We start from the raw sequence: 15,695 nt of genomic DNA on the forward strand, positions 1-15,695 counted from the left end.
TTCTTGATGGTTCTGGGATTAAACTCAGGGCCTCCCGTGTACTACGAACATTGTATACAATTTCACTATATAACTACTCAGATTTTTTTTTTAAATTTTTTAAAATTATTTTATTTATTTGAGAGTGACAGACACAGAGAGAAAGACAGATAGAGGGAGAGAGAGAGAATGGGCGCGCCAGGGCTTCCAGCCTTGTGCATCTGGCTAACGTGGGACCTGGGGAACCGAGCCTCGAACCGGGGTCCTTAGGCTTCACAGGCCAGCGCTTAACCGCTAAGCCATCTCTCCAGCCCAGATTTTTTTTTTTTTAATTTTAGAAAATCAAATAGGAAAAGTAGAGAGGCCAGGTGTGGTGGTGCACGCCTTTAATCCCAGCACTCAGGAGGCAGAGGTAGGAGGATTGCTGAGTTTGAGGCTATTCTGGGACTACAGGGTGTGAACCAGGTCAGCCTGAGCTAGAGTGAGACCTTACCTCGGAAGAAAAGCAAAATAAAACAAAAAAATAACAACAGCAACAACTTAAAAAAATAAAGTAGAGATGATTTAGGGGAGATTTTCTTACAGATTTACAAGAAGAGAGCCAGTCAGTCATAATAAATACGTGGTGAGATTTTTTTTTTTCTGTCGTAAATAGAAATCATAATGAGTGGTGTTGGAAGGACTTAATACAGAAGGTAAGCATCAGCAGGGTCTGCAGCCCCCTGAAACAAGTGGCTCAAGGGGGAAAACGCATATTGCAAGCAGCTGGGTTTTGTTAAAAAATTTTTTTTCTATTTATTTGAGAGAGAGAGAGGGACCTTTTTATACTGGGCTGGAGAGATGACTTAGTGGCTAAGGCACTTGTCTGTAAAGCCTAAGGACCTAGGTTTTATTCCTTAGTACCCATGTAAGCCAGATGCACAAGGTGGCTCATGCGTCTGGAGTTCATTTGCAGTGGCTGGTGGCCCTGGTGTGTCCATTCTTTCTCTTTCTAATAAATAAGTAAATAAAATATTTTTTAAAAGAAAACTTTTTATGGACAACTTCCATCAGTATAACATGATTATACTCTCCCCTCCCACCATTCCCTTTTCTCCCTCTTGAATCTCCCTTCCACTGATTCCGCCTCCCCCCCCCCCTTTTTTTTTTGAGGTATAGTCTTGCTATGGACTTTACTATGTAGTCTCAGGGTGGCTTCAAATTCATGGCACTTCTCCTACCTCTGCCTCCTAAGTGCTGGGATTACAGGCGTGTGCTACCACACCCAGCAAGGATGTCATTCTCCTCCCCCCCACTTATTATTCAGGTCATGTGTAGGTAGTGTCAGCCGCTTTTAAGTCATGAATACCATGACTCTTTTGTGTCTGGAAGACTATTGCAAAGCACTGCTCTTTTTTTGGTTCTTTCATTCTTTTTGCCACCTCTTAATGCAATGGTCTTTGAGCTTTAGAGGATGTGATAGAGATGTCTCAGTGCTGACATACCATTGTCATTTCTTCTCAGCATTTTGGTGAGTTTTGAGTTTCCCCAGTGGTCACAACAATCTAAAAAGAAAAGCTTCGTGCCAGGAGAAGTGGTTTAGTGGTCAAGGTGCTTGCCTGTGAAGCCTAAGGACCAAGATTCGATTACCTATTACCCTTGTAAATCAGATGCACAAGGTGGCACATGTGTCTGGAGTTAATTTCAGTGGATGAAGGCATGCCCATTCTCTCTCTATCTGCCTCTTCCCCTCCCTCCCTCTCTCAAAAAAATAAAATTAAGAAGAAAAAGAAAAAGAAAAAAGCTCTAGCCAAAAGTAAGAGTAGCATTAATATTTGGGCATAAACATCAGTATTTTTTTTTTTCAAGGTAGAGTCTCACTGTAGCCCAGGCTGACCTGGAAGTCACTATGTAGTCTCAGGGTGGCCTCGAACTCACAGCGATCCTTCTACCTCTACCATCCGAGTGCTGAGATTAAAGGCGTGTGCCATCATGCCCGGCTAAACGTAACTTTAAAAAAAAATCATTTATTATTATTATTATTATTTTTTTTTGAGGTAGGGTCTCACACTACTAGTCCAGGCTGACCTGGAACTCACTATGTAGTCTCAGGGTGGCCTTGAACTAAGCGATACCCCTACCTCTGCCTTTTGAGTGCTGGGATTAAAGGCATGCGCCATCATTTATTACTTTTCTTTGGATAACATATATAGACATGCACAAAATACTGTCAGAATCTTCTTGTAATTTCATTTGATTTAAAAAATGGGACAGCAAAGTGACTTAGGTCAGTAATACTGTACAAAAATAAAGCTGATGAAACAGTTGTAAAAATCAATATCTTACAGTGTTACAGACTATTCGTACTCAAAGAACACCTCCATCTACCCAGAGTGATGCGTACTGTCCTAAATCCATCTGTAGACTGACCAACTAATTGGCCTCTAATTATAACTCCCAAATGTGATTCTCAAAGGAAGTGTGATGTGCAGCTTAAAGCCAGGGCATCATTCCCCAATGGTGAAGGGCTTTCTTCTTCCCTAACCAAGGAGAGGAGATATCTTAACTCTAAAACTTACATTTCTCACAAGTGACAACTTGGAGGATTAGATAAAACAGCTTTTCTTTCTTTTTAAACATCTGCAATAGTCTTTCAAAAATTCAGATAAACAGAGGGCAGTTTGTTGAGCATGATATATCCCGTTAGCCAGATGGCATTAGTAGTTTTCCTCCTATGGCTTATGACCTCTTGATCTAGAGGTCCCCACTCTCCCCTACAAGTAGGATCTCACTAGCCCAGGCTGACTTGGAACTCATTCTGTAGTCTTAGGCTGGCATCAAACTCTAATTAATCCTTTTACCACTGCCTCCCGAGTGCTGGGATTAAAAGTGTGTGCCTCCATGCCTGGGCCCTAGCTGTAGACTTTTGTTTAGGTTTTCAGTAGCAGGCATGAATTTCCTTCTCTGGAGTAGGCCTCAAGTCTAGTCAGAGATCAGTTGGCTTCTCCCATGACAAACATGCCACCATTGCACCAATTGGTACATTTAGCCTAGCTGACTAGCCAGAGCTTGTAGGGTCCACTGCTGGTTAAGCCCCTTGATGACTTCTCACTCAGCAGGCTGGGTAACTCTTCCCAGTAGTGAGAGCTAGTCAATAGGGAGAAGCTTCCAGCTCAGCTCCAGCTTGATTTCTCAGTGACCTTCAGTCCAAGTATGCAGAGTCTTAGGCAGTAGGGTCTTACCATCTAGTTCTGGTGGGAAACCAAGAACCTATAATATTTTGGGGCATCAGGGACCTCCTTGGCCAAAAACTCACTGGGAATTATCCCACTCCTAGCACTGAATTTTTCTTATAACAATATCTTCTGGACATAGCATTATCCACTGCCACTGGGTACTTATGCTCAGACCTTTTTTTTTTTTTTTTTTTTAATTTGAGAGAGAATGAAAATGGGCATGCTAGGACCTCCTGTCACTGTAAATGAACTCCAGACACATGCAGCACTTTATGTATCTGGTTTTATTTAAATATATTTTATTTATTTATTTGGTTTTTTTCAAGGTTGGGTCTTGCTCTTGCCCAGGCTGACCTGGAATTCACTGTGTAGTCTCAGGATGGCCTTGGACTCACAGTGATCCTCCTACCTCTGCCTCCTGAGTGCTGGGATTAAAGGCATGCACTACCACACCTGGCTTCAATTTTTTTTTTTCCTAAGGTAGGGTCTCACTCAAGCTCATGCTGACCTGGAATTAGTCTCAAGGTGGCCTTGAACTCATGGTGATCCTCCTACCTCTGACTCCTGAGTGCTGGGATTAAAGGCATGTGTCACCATGCCCAGCAAGGGAGTATTTTTATTTGCAAGGAAAGAAGAATTCCAAGAGACTTCCTTCTCATCCAGGTGATGGCTGCTGACTCATTGGGATGCCACTTGGCCACCTGCTCCTGTCCATTGTTCCCCCACTTCCCACAAGTTCCTTAGAACTTTCCCTGGAGCCTGCACTATTTCACCTTACCAATGCACAAAGTTGCATATAACTTAATTTTTTTTTTTTGGGGGGTAGGGTCTCACTCTAACCCAGGCTGACCTGGAATTCACTATGTAGTCTCAGGGTGGCCTTGAACTGACAGCAATCCTCCTACCTCTGTTTCCCTAATGCTGGGATTAAAGGCGTGTGCTACCATGCCCGGTAATAAAAAATAATTTTTTAAAAAATGTCTTGGGCTAGAGAGATGGCTTAGCACTTAAGCGCTTGCTGTGAAGCCTAAGGACCCTTGATCCAGGCTCCATTCCCCAGGACCCATGTTAGCCAGATGCACAAGGAGGCGCACATGTCTGGAGTTTGTTTGCAGTGGCTGGGCCCCCTGGTGTTCCCATTCTCTCTCTGTCTCTCTCTGCCTCTTTCTCACTCTGTCTGTTGCTCTCAAATAAATAAAAATAAACAAAATTTTGGAAAAAAATGCTGTCTTCCAGTTTTTTTCTTACTTTCCCCAATAACTTTAAGAATAATCCCTCTTTTATTTAGGGATGCAGAGCTCCCCCTCTCTTATCACTTTGTATCTCATCAGTCTTCCCTGGTGTCAAAATAAGTGTTTTGACCAAAGAAACAATTTATCAACAGCTTCCTTCTATCCCAAACCCTGAACCTCACACCTTGCAGTGAGGTGGTCACTCTGTTGTAGGGTTTGAAAACCATGGGGCTTTTCTCTGCCCAGGTGTGGGGCAATTCACAAGGCTACCAAAGCCATTCCCAAACTCAGTGCTTCTTGAGTTTGTGCCACATGCCAGAGAGATTAAGGGATAGGAACAAGGAGTGAGTAAGCCAAAAGTAGACTTTATTTTTATTTATTTTATTTTTTTTTGGTTTTTCGAGGTAGGGTCTCACTCTGGTCCAGGCTGACCTGGAATTAACTCTGTAGTCTCAGGGTGGCCTTGAACTCATGGCGATCCTCCTACCTCTGCCTCCCGAGTGCTGGGATTAAAGGCGTGCGCCACCACGCCCGGCTCTGACTTTATTTATTTTTTAAAGTTATTTATTTGACAAAGAGAAAGAGAAGGCTAGGGGGAGGGGAAGAGGTTGCACCAGGGCCCTCCCGTCACTGTAAAGGAACTCCAGATGCAGGCGTCTCTTGTGCATCTGGCTTATGTGGATACTGGGGAATCAAGCCTTGAACCGGAGTCCTTAGGCTTCACAGGCAAGCGCTTAACCGCAAAGCCATCTCTCTAGCCCATACTTACTCATTTTTGAAAACCTTTAAAAATTTCCAGTGTTAACCTATTCTATATGGAAAGTAAAACCAAACCAAAAATGCTATGATTTTGTGTAAATAAGCATTGAATGATACTATACTAAAATGAACTCTAGGCAGTGTTAAGAGCCAAAAGTGATAAAAATATCAGCTTCCTCTTTTACCTAGATGATGATGATTATTACGTTTTTTTTTTTTTTTTTTTTGTTTTTCGAGGTAGAGTCTCACTTTGGCCCAGGCTGACCTGGAATTTGCTATGGAGTCTCAGGGTGGCCTCGAACTCACAGCAGTCCTCCTACCTCTGCCTCCTGAGTGCTGGGATTAAAGGTGTGCGCCACCACGCCCGGCTTACTTTTTTTTTTTTTTTTTTTTTTTGGTTTTTCGAGGTAGGGTCTCACTTTGGCCCAGGCTGACCTGGAATTCACTATGTAGCCTCAGGATGGCCTTGAACTCACTGCAATCCTCCTACCTCTGCCTCCCAAGTGCTGGGATTAAAGGTGTGTGCCACCACACCCAGTTTACTTAGATTATTTTTAAAAGGACTGTAGCCAAGTAAATGTTTATAAGCCAAGTAGTGGTTTAAGAATGTGCTCAATATTAAAAGATCACATGGAGATACTTTAAGAATTAAATATAAATTATTAGGTAGGTTAATAATGTATTACTGTATGTGCAGGACACTATCTTTTCAGGAATTCAGAAAATTTTTTTGGATTTTTAAAAAATTAACTTTTATTTAGAAATATCTCATTATGCATTGTGTGATGGAGTTTCTTCTTTATTTTATTTCTGGGGCTTGAGCCCCTTGCCTACCAGGCAAGCGCTCTACACTGCCTTCCATGTTGCAGTGTCCCTCTGCTATCTTAAAAATTTTTTTTTTTTATTGACAGTTTATATACTTACAATAAACCATGATAATTCCCTCCCCCACTTTCCCCTTCACAACTCCACTCTCCATATCCCCTCCTCCTTTCTGTTAGTCTCTCTCTTTTTTTTGTGTGTGGATTTTTTTCTTAATTTTTATTTTATTTTATTTTTTAATTTTTTTAAATTTTTATTTGCATTTTCCATGATTATAAAAAAAAATCCCATGGTAATTCCCTCCCTCCCCCTGCCCCAAGTCTTAATACAGATGCAAGATCACTTTATTTAATAAAAGATCACTTTAGAGCTGGAGAGATGGCTTAGCAGTTAAGCGCTTGCCTGTGAAGCCTAAGGATCCTGGTTCGAGGCTCGATTCCCCAGGACCCACGTTAGCCAGATGTACAAGGGGCCGCACACGTCTGGATTTCTTTTACAGTGGCTGGAGGCCCTGTCGCGCCTGTTCTCTTTCTCTCTGCCTCTTTCTCCCTCTGTCGCTCTCAAATAAATAAATAAAAATAAACAAAAAAAAATTAAAAAAAGATCACTTTATTTTAACAGGGAAGTGCTAGAAGAGAAGCTTCCTGTGAAGCACTCTTTAAAAATAAACCATGACTTAAGTTACTACAGGGTAGGTCACCTAATGAAGGCAGAAAGAATGAACTTTTTCCTTCCTTTCATGAATCTTACACGGCTAGTGTACAGTGGCTTTCAAATGTCATATAATGGACTGTCAATCAACCTCTACATTAATCATGTTTATTTAAAGCATTCTTCACATTAGACATGTATAATGGGAGTAAAAAAGCAGTGAACAACCAATTCCCATTTTCCATTCCAGCCCCATAAGCCATCTGTAATGAATGACACAGATTTTAGCTGTAGCTTGTAAAATAGTCCAAAAGCTGACATAGTCCCAAGAACTAGAGAAAACTATTACCACAAATAAACTGCCACAGTAATGGAAATACAGGGTGGTTCAGGCCCAGACAAGCCCAAGTAACTTTATAAATACCTGATGAAAGAACAATTTAAACCCTATCATAACTAAAAGTTTTAAATGCAGAAATCTCAACCTTCCTTCAATTAGACCAGAAACTACCACAAAAATGGATCATACAAACAGAATGAATGGAATGTTTTAAGTTCAGGCCAACCAAAAAAGCTCCAAGTAATTATTTTCTTTCTTCCCTCCCTCCCTCCCTCCCTCCCTCCCTCCCTCCCTCTCTCTCTCTCTTTCTAAAGTAGGGTCTTGCTCTAGCTTAGGCTGACCTTGAATTCACTGTATAGTCTCAGGGTGGCCTTGAACTCAGCGATCGTCCTACCTCTGCTTAAACTCACAGCAATCCTCCTATGTCTGCCTCTGGAGTGCTATTTCTTTCCCTCCCTCCCTTCCTTCCTTCCTTCCTTCCTTCCTTCCTTCCTTCCTTCCTTCCTTCCTTCCTTCCTTCCTTCCTTCCTTCCTTCCTTCCTTCCTTCCTCCCTCCCTCCCTCCCTCCCTCCCTCCCTCCCTCTCTCTCTTTCTTTCTTTTTTTCTGAGGTAGGATTTCACTCTAGCTCAGTCTGACCTGGAATTCACTATATAATCTCAGGGTGGCCTCGCCAACCAAAAAAGCTCCAAGTAATTATCTTCCTTCTTTCTTTCCTTCTTTCCTTCTTTCTTTCTTTCTTTCTTTCTTTCTTTCTTTCTTTCTTTCTTTCTTTCTTTCTTTCTTTCTTTCTTTCTTTCTTTCCTTCCTTCCTTCCTTCCTTCCTTCCTTCCTTCCTTCCTTCCTTCCTTCCTTCCTTCCTTCCTTCCTTCTTTCTTTCTTTCTTTCTTTCTTTCTTTCTTTCTTCCCTTCCTCCCTTCCTTCCTTCCTCCCTCCCTCCGTCCCTCCCTCCCTCCCTTCCTTCCTTCCCTCCCTCCCTCCCTCTCTCTCTCTCTCTTTCTTTTTTTCTGAGGTAGGATCTCACTCTAGCTCAGTCTGATCTGGAATTCAGTATGTAATCTCAGGGTGGCCTTGCCAACCAAAAAAGCTCCAAGTAATTATTTTCTTTCTCTCTTTCTTTCCTTCTTTCTTTCCTTCTTTCTTTCTTTCTTTCTTTCTTTCTTTCTTTCTTTCTTTCTTTCTTTCTTTCTTTCTTTCTTTCTTTCTTTCTTTCTTTCTTTCCTTCCTCCCTCCCTCCCTCCCTCCCTGCCTCCCTCCCTCCCTCCCTCCCTCCCTCCCTCCCTCCCTCCCTCCCTCCCTTCCCTCCCTCCCTCCCTCTCTCTCTCTCTCTCTCTCTCTTTCTTTCTTTCTTTCTTTCTTTCTGAGGTAGGATCTCACTCTAGCTCAGTCTGACCTGGAATTCACTATGTAATCTCAGGGTGGCCTCACACTCACAGCGATCCTCCTACCTCTGCCTCCCGAGTGCTGGGATTAAAGACGTGTGCCTTCACACCCAGCACCATGTAACTTCTTAATATAATTGTTTACTCAAATATACTGTAAGTAGGAACGATGGCAACACAGCAAGCAAAAGAAAGTTTGCAAGTGAAGTTTCTAGAAGGTCATGAAAACAATACCATCCCATACTACAGATGCAAAAGGAAAACAGTTCTAATGATATTAAGAGTACTCTGGTCATCTTCAGTCATTTGGTCTTGCAAGGTGTTAGCTGTCTGCTTCTCGTATCATAAAACTAGCCACAGGAGCTGCTGGTGGATCCTGTCCATTATGAGGACTGGCTGGCTTGCCCGATAGGTCGGATCCTCATAGATTAATTAGGCCGTCTCAGCAAGAACAAGATCACTGCCATTACCTCTGTCACCAGAGGGTCCTGGCAGTTCTCAGGGACATTCTGTGTCTGCACAGTAGGGCTGGGACCTCTGCAAAAGATCGATCAGCCTCCTCATCACATGTTCATGAGAGCAAGCGCATTTGCAGGGACCGAAGGCACCTTCTGCCCTGATTACCCAGCTTGATTTTACCTGACTGCTTAAATCCTCCCAGACAACTGGCTGGGCGGGGACGGTGAGCGCCTGACCGGGCAGAAACAACCGAACGCTGCTGCTGGCTTCCTCCCCCGCTCTGCTCTGGAGTCATTAGACCACGTCACTCCACGAGATGCAGATCTGGATCTGGAAGACAGCATTTTCAAAAATACTATTTGTATTTATTTACGTGGCTACTGGGGAATCAACCTAGGGGTCGTTAGGGTTTGCAGGCAAGCGGCTTTAACCACTTAGCAGTCTCCCCAGCACTCGAAGACTGTATTTATTACAAAGAACTTCTCCCTTTTCTTTGGCTCTTTTTTTTTTTTTTTTTTTTGTGGTAGGATCTCATTCTAGACCTGGCTGACCTGGAACTCACTCTGTAGTTTCAGGCTGGCCTTGAACTCATACCATTTCTTCTATCTATCTCACAAAACCCAAAACAAAACAAAAAAGTCATCATGGTGATCCTGCTACCTCTGCCTCCTGAGTGCTGGGATTAAAGGCATGTGCCACCATGCTTGGCCCCTTTGGCTCTTCTTTTTGTTTTTATTTTTTGAGGTAGAGTTTCATTCTAGCCAAGGCTGACCTGGAATTTACCATGTAGTCTCAGGGTAGCCTCAAACTCATGGCAATCCTCCTACCTTTGCTTCTCAAGTGCTGAGATTAAAGGCATGCACCACCATGTCTGGTCTTTTGGCTATTTTTTTTTTTTTTTTTTTAGTTTTTCAAGGTAGGGTCTCACTGTAGCTCAGGCTGTCCTGGAATTCACTATGTAGTCTCAAGGTGGCCTTGAACTCATGGTGATCCTCCTACCTCTGCCTCCCAAGTGCTGGGATTAAAGGCATGCAACACCATGCCCGGTTCTTTTGGCTCTTTTTTTTTTTTTTTCCTTTTCACAATTTTTATTAACATTTTCCATGATTATAAAAAATATCCAATGGTAATACCCTCCCTCCCCCCCCACATTTTCCCCTTTGAAATTCCATTCTCCATCATATTACCTCCCCATCTCAATCATTGTACTTACATATATACAATACCAACCTATTAAGTACCCTCCTCCCTTTCTCTTCCCTTTGTATCTCCTTTTTAACTTACTGGCCTCTGCTACTAAGTATTGTCCTTCTCACACAGAAGCCCAATCATCTGTACCTAGGATCCACATATAAGGGAGAACATGTGGTGCTTGGCTTTCTGGGCCTGGGTTACCTCACTTAGTATAATCCTTTCCAGATCTGTCCATTTTTCTGCAAATTTCATAACTTCATTTTTCTTTACTGCTGAGTAGAACTCCATTGTATAAATGTGCCACATCTTCAATCAGATTAGGGACATCTAGGCTGGTTCCATTTCCCAGCTATTACAAATTGTGGCTCTTTTTTTTTTTTTTTAAATCTTATTTCATTATTTTCAAGGAGGGAGGGAGAGAGGGGGAGAGAGAGAAAATGAACATGATGCCAGGGTCTTTTGTCTCTTCAAACAAACTCTGGATGCATATGCTGTTTTGTGTGTCTGGCTTTACATGGATACTGAGACATTGAACCTGGGCATGAGCTGCTGAACCATCTTTCCAGCCCCCTTTGGCTGTTACATCCTTTCCACCATATCTTCTGCAGTGGTCTTGTAACAAGGCTTGTGGGAGTTTAGGAAAAGTCCTTGAACTCCAAATCCTGAGTTCGTGTCTGTTTGTTTTTCTTTTTTTTGAGGTAGGGTCTCACTTTGGTCCAGGCTGACCTGGAGTTAACTATGTAGTCTCAGGGTGGCCTCAAACTCACGGCAATCCTCCTACCTCTGCCTCCTAAATTCTGGGATTAAAGACATGCACCACCACACCTGGCATTCGTGTCTGTTTTTAACCAAAGAATTGAGATAAGCCAGATTGAGAATGATAATTTTTTTCTTTTCAATTTTTTATTAACAACTTCCATGATTATAAAAAAATATCCCATGGTAATACCCTCCTTCCCCCCATTTTCCCCTTTGAAACTCCATTCTCCATCATATCCCCTCCCCATCTCAATCAGTCTCTCTTTTATTTTGATGTTATGCTCTTTTCCTTCTATTATGATGGTCTTGTGTAGGTAGTGTCAGGCACTGTGAGGTCATGGATATCCAGGCCATTCTGTGTTGTGGGGAGTACGTTGTAAGGAGTCCTACTCTTCCTTTGGCTCTCACATTCTTTCTGCCACCTCTTCTGCAATAGACCCTGAGCTTTGGGAAGTGTGATAGAGCTATTTCAGTGCTGAGCACTCCTGTCATTTCTTTCTAGAACCGTGATGCCTTGAGTCATCCCAAGATCACTGCCATCTGAAAAGAAAAGATTCTGTACCAAACATGAGAGTAGCATTAATATAAGGGTATGAACATTAAGAGAAGTGCTTACTGGGCAGTTTGATAAGCATAGTGTATACACATTTAGCCAGACAGCAGCAGACGTTAAACCCCTAGGGCTCATGACTACCCCTGTTTTAAGTTTTCAGTATCAGGGATGTATTTCCTTCCATGGAGCAGGCCTCCAGTCCAATTAGAGAGCAGTTGGTTTCCACCATGACAGATGTGCCACTATTGCACCCATTGGCTCATTTGGCCTTGATAGCCAAATATAAGGCTTGCAGTATCCACTGTTGAGTATCTTCTCTGGTGATTTCTCTCTCTCCCATTGAACTGCATGCAGATGGAGAAGGGTAATTTATAAACTACTACATTTTATTTGGAACTATCAGGGATATGGGGGAGTGGGAGGGTTGAGAGCTGTGTGTGTGTGTGTGTGTGTGTGTGTGTGTGTGTGTGTGTGGGGAGGTGGATATATTCACATGGTCTGAGAGCCTATGTGGGAGAACAAACATGGACCCTGGACACAAAAATGTAAAAAGGGAGCTAGGCATGGTGGAAAGGGAATTCTCTTCTGTGAGCCTGGGTAAGAGATTTGGAGTCAGGGATTTGGAAGAGTTTGGCACACCTGTGTCAGGTGTGAAAGTCAATTGGCCTAGACTCACAGAAGGGGTCTACCCCCACCTGAGTGTGGTGCACACTGGACAGGGAGATCTGATTGGGTGAAGTGAGCAGACACTGAAGCCCAGTCCTGCAGCTGACATAGGCCTGGTGAGGGTGTGGCATAGGAAAGAAAGACTTCCCTCTTGTTTGATTCTTTTTCTCTTTCTTTCTTTTGAGACAGAGAGAGAGAGAGAGAAGGAGAGAGAGAGGGAGGGAGAGAATGGGCATAGTAGGGCCTCGGGCCACTGCAAATGAAGTCCAGGTGCATGCACCACCTTGTGTGTTAGGTGGATCCTAGTGAATTGAACCTGGGTCCTTTGGCTTTGTAGGCATATGCCTTAACCAGTAAGCCATCTCTCCAGCCCAATTTCATATGTTTATTTATGTATGTGAGAGAGAAAGAGGGAGGGAGGGAAGATTTCCTTCTTGTGAGCCTTTCCCCTGTCTAACTGCTCATCAGCGAAGTTTGCTTGACTAGTTCCTCTCAGTCCTTGAGCCTTGAAGGTAGGGTGGGGAGGTCTCAATGAACACTCTACTGTCTCTTCTCTGCACTTTTATGAGATTTGAGTTGTCACCACCATGTGAAAAAAGTAGATTTATTAAGGAGATAGAAAGACTCCCAAGAGGGGCGGGGGAATGGGCATGCCAGGGCTTCCAGCTGCTGCAAACAAACTCCAGATGCATGTGCTACCTTGTGCATCTGGCTTATGTGGGTACTGGGGAATTGAACCTGGGTTCTTTGGCTTTGCAGACAAGCATCTTAACTACTAAACCATGTCTCCAGCCCCTATTTCAGATTAAAAATATTGTTTATTTCATGGAGAAACAGGCAGTTAGAGAATGGGCATGCCAGGGCCTCCAGCCACTGCAAACAAACTCCAGACTCATGTGCTACCTTGTGCATCTGACTTATGTGGGTCCTGGGGACTCGAACCTGGGTCCTTTGGCTTTGCAGGAAATCACCTTAACCCCTAAGATATATCTTCAGCTCCCACTTCAGATTAAAAAAAAATTACTATTATTATCATTATGGTCAAGGTAGCTTCAGGTGAAGAGGTTTTTCAGCCAGAAGCTCAAGCTGTACTGCTTCAAATTGACCACAAGATGGCACGAGACACAAACGATTCCACCTGCTCCAAGGCCACCAGGTAGGTACCTCTTTCAGCGTAGCCTGAAAACCTGGATTCAATTTGAGCGTCCTGGCTTTTTTCCTAAGCGTCTGAGGCACGTAATCCTTAGTAGAACATGATATTAGTGAGGAAGCCAAAATCGGGAAAGGAAACAGAACGAAAACAAGCCAATAAACAGAACAATACTGTAGGACAGAGCAAAGCCCATTCGGTCTCCGTGTCAGAGGACTGGCTGGCTCCAGCATGCACCAAGGAGGTGTCGGCTGCTTGACCTGGGCTTGGTCCTGCAGGCTCCTGGGCATCGCCGTGGGTGGGGTGGCAGGTTTTCATTCTGGATCTTCTAAACAGGACTGCGTCGTGTCCAGCCCAGGAGGATCTTGTTAGCGCCTCTCGTACACCATCCATGTGTCTGGCCCTGGGGATGGTTCCACCGTCCTCCTCTCAGTGGCATCCCCTGTCTCTGTTCTCCCTGCTGTACCTCACAGTCAGCCCTGGGGTCCCCTCTCACCTCAAGGACGTGCAGCATTTCCGAGGCTGATGATCCAAAGTGGTTCCCTCCAGTGTACCAGACTCCCATTCCACGAAGGTGGCAGCAATGGGCACCACGCTGCTCTGATCGTCATAGTGCCAGTGCTTCATACCTACCTGTCGAGTAAACCAAAGAACCAGGGTGCTGTGAGGAGGGCAAGGGAGCTCCAGAAGTTTAGGGGGTGACCTGCCCAAGGGCGTTTGTAGAGGCAGAGACAGACCTGGTTCCACTGGCCGTTCTTGCTGGGCGCAGCAAAGCGTTGTTCCCTTCTAGGCTTGGGTTGGGGGTGGGAGGTGGGGAATGTTTGGATGACTCTCCTGAGAAATGATAGCCAGAGGGCGAGTGTGTTTGTGTGTGTGTGTGTGTGTGTGTGTGTGTGTGTGTTCATATGGGTGAGTATGGGCCCATGCATGCTGTGTGTGGCGGTTAGAGTACAATTATCAGGTGTCGGTCCTTACCTTCTACCTTGTTTGAGACAGGAGCTCTCATTAAAAAAAATATAGAGAGCCGGGCATGGTAGCACATGCCTTTAATCCTAGCACTTGGGAGGCAGAGGTAGGAGGATCTCTGTGAGTTCGAGGTCACCCTGAGATTGATTACATAGTGAATTTCAGGTCAGCCTGGGCTACAGCAAAACCCTACCTCGAAAAACCAAAAATAAATCAAAATAAAATACTAAAACTCAAAACAATGTTACTATTGGGCTGGAGAGATGGCTTAGCAGTTAAGGGCTTGCCTGTGAAGCCTAAGGACTCCAGTTAGAGGCTTAATTCCCCAGTGCCCACGTAAGCCAGATGCACAAGGTGGTGTATGCATCTGGAGTTTTTTTGCAGTGGCTGGAGGCCCTGGTGTACCCATTCTTTCTGTCTCTCTGCCTCTTTCTCTGTTTGTTGCTCTCAAATAAATAAATAAAAATTAACAAAAATTAAAAAAAGTTTTATTATTTCTTTTCAAGGGGGGGGAGAGAGAGAGAGAGAGAGAATGAGAATGGGTATGTCAGGGCCTCCAGCCCCTGTGCATGAGCTTCATATGCATGGGCCAGTTTGCACATCTGTTTGTGGATACTGGGGAATCAAACCCAGGACGTCAGGCTTTGCAAGCAAGTGCCTTTAGCTGCTGAGGCATCTCTCCAGCCTTGTCTCTCGTTGTTTATGTTGTTCACTGCTGTATTCTCCAGGCTAGCTGGCCTGTGAGCTTCCAGGTGATTTTCTGGCCTCTGCCTCCTTTCTGTCCCGTGTATGCTTGGATCACAGCCGCTATAGCATCAGCTTTATGTGAGTGCTGCGGGTGTGAACTCAGGTCTGCGTGCTCGGTGGCAAGCACTTTATTCACTCATCCAGAACTGAGTGATTAGGGGGCTGAGGGATCACTTTCTTGTTAAACACAAGTGACAACGCAGGTTTGAATTCTATCCACAGAGTACGGTGCTCCTGTCTTCTGGGGTGGGGGGCATATTTTCCCCAAGGAAGGCAATGCGGACGGAAAGGTTTGGACAAAGGTCGGGTTCAGAGTGGGCCATCTGCTCCCCTGCATGACCCTGGTCCCCATCACCTCCTCCCCACCCCGCGCTCACGTGGATGGTGTGCTACATCCGGATTGCTCTTGGTATCACTCAAGGGCTGTGTGAGTGACGCCTGATATGAGAAGGCTTGAGTGACATCCCCGTTATGATATTTCAACACTCAGGCCCTCTGCAGGGAAGGCAAAGGGCCAGCGATGTTAATAAGACTGGAGTCTTCGCTTTGGCCCAACATGGACAGAGGAGGGGACTACGAAGTCCACAGGAGGAGAGCAAAGCAATAAAGAAAATGGAAATCTTTTGATGTTTGGTGACTCTACCTCCAGGATGGGCTGGGCACTGGGGAAAAGAATTGGAGAGCCACACAAAGTCTGCCTTTTAAAGGCCAGAAATTTCCTTAAGGCAAAGAAAGGGGCAGGAAAGGGCAGAGCGGTCCTAAAAAGCAATCTTTTTCTTACTTTGTGCAGATGCATGGGATGTTAGCTGAAGGGATAATAAGA

At 44.3% G+C, this 15,695-nt stretch overlaps 1 pseudogene; it reads right to left on the reverse strand.

The window, feature by feature from the left end:
• Window positions 1-8,700: 8,700 nt before the first annotated feature.
• On the reverse strand, window positions 8,701-13,786 carry LOC123460645 (annotated as a pseudogene).
• Between the last annotated feature and the right edge of the window lie 1,909 nt (window positions 13,787-15,695).

Source organism: Jaculus jaculus, chromosome 5, assembly GCF_020740685.1.
Source record: "Jaculus jaculus isolate mJacJac1 chromosome 5, mJacJac1.mat.Y.cur, whole genome shotgun sequence".
Lineage (NCBI taxonomy): Eukaryota > Metazoa > Chordata > Mammalia > Rodentia > Dipodidae > Jaculus > Jaculus jaculus.